Source organism: Haplochromis burtoni, unplaced genomic scaffold (genome assembly GCF_018398535.1).
Source record: "Haplochromis burtoni strain Fernald_Lab_line unplaced genomic scaffold, NCSU_Asbu1 Contig_1038, whole genome shotgun sequence".
NCBI lineage: Eukaryota > Metazoa > Chordata > Actinopteri > Cichliformes > Cichlidae > Haplochromis > Haplochromis burtoni.
The window spans coordinates 8,121-9,600 of record NW_024583399.1 but is presented as its reverse complement, the minus strand read 5'-3'; the positions used below and the strand labels follow the sequence as shown (position 1 = coordinate 9,600).

At 39.1% G+C, this 1,480-nt stretch overlaps 1 long non-coding RNA gene across 1 annotated transcript in view; it reads left to right on the top strand.

Annotated features, from left to right (window-relative positions):
* Positions 1 to 1,480, top strand: part of LOC121813008 — a 5,510-nt gene that overhangs the window by 2,884 nt on the left and 1,146 nt on the right. The window contains exon 3 of the long non-coding RNA XR_006053460.1: positions 701 to 859. This is a non-coding gene — a long non-coding RNA (uncharacterized LOC121813008). The remainder of the gene's footprint in view (positions 1 to 700; positions 860 to 1,480) is intronic.

Below are 1,480 nucleotides of genomic sequence, written 5' to 3'. Positions count from 1 at the left end.
TTATTTAAAAAGAGGACGTTTTGCCTGATAGGAGTAGAATCATGCCTGTGGGATTCATATACACTTTACCCCTCAATATAACATTAACATGTTCTCAACAAGATAACGGCTCTGTGTTTGTTTTCAGACGTCATATAAAAATAATATTTGCTCTGATTGTTGCATGTCGCTAAAAGTTATGTCTGCTGGAACCAAAAATACACCTTTCTGAGTGCATCAATTAAAACAATTGTCTATTTTATTGTTGTAAAACACATGTAGCTGAAACACTAGCCTTCTGTTTGTTCATGGACAGGGGGTCAGATTGTGGCAGGGTCAGCCTGATATTATTTGTATTCCCTGTAACTTTAAAATTTTTGACCCCCTTAGAGGCGACTTTTTATTAAAATACTTTAATAATTTTACAACGCAGCGCGCCCCTGTCTCACCCATCAGTCTCTTTCTATGTTTCTGGTATGACGGCAATTATTCCAATAAGCCGTCATTTATGTAATTACACTTTGGATCTGACTGTAAAAATGAATGTATAGGTCTTCACAATCCAAAGCAGAAATAATAATGAGAAAAGGAGAATTATTCCCTTTTCATAATTATAAGACCCAGCACAAGTGTCCCATGGGGCCCATCCAGGTTACGTGACTTAAGTAAAGCCTTACCGTGTCCATTATGCCCTTTCTGTTTTTTCTTCCTCTGAGAGCAGCCACGAGGTAACGGCAAGATATGGGCGAATGGATGGAACTGCTACTTTCGTTTGTGTTTTTATGGCCAACTGCCGCGATAAGTCATGCCACGCTATTTTTCCGCGATAACCGGGTGTTTTTGCTAATATCTGCGCTCCTGCTGACCAGAGAAGCTGACGGTATGTCGAAAGTTTTCTTTTTTTTGTTGTTTATGCTTGGATTTGCTTGGGCTGAAATGAGATAAAATGGCAGGTGTTAACTAATTGTTGTCAAAATCTGACAGGGAAGAATGTGGGGATTTTGAAGTGGATGACTGAAATTATGTTTTTGTATTATTTTAGTGTTGTCCAAATCAGTGTTTATTTATTTATTTATTTATTTATTTATTTATTTATTTATTTATTATTATTATTATTATTATTATTATTATTATTATTATTATTATTATTATAAGGAGACATACTCAGAAGATGCTCAGGACCTGTGACCTTAAAGCTTTAAAAAATTGTGTATTTTATTATCTTTACCCAGTAGCGGTTTTTGATACGGGCAACACGGGCGGTTGCCCGGGTCGGCATCGTGATGGGGGGCGGCATCACGGGAAAAAAATAAAAATAAAAAATTACTCGTACTCATGCTGCTCCGACATCATGCCAGCGCATATTGGGAATGGCATAGGCACCGATCGGTTTTCTATCGCCCATTTGCTGGGGGTAAGAGCGCCCTCCGTTTGCGAGGTGTTAATGCTGCTTGCGGCCGGGGCGGCGGGGGATTCTCTGGCTGGCTGGAGCAGCATCTAA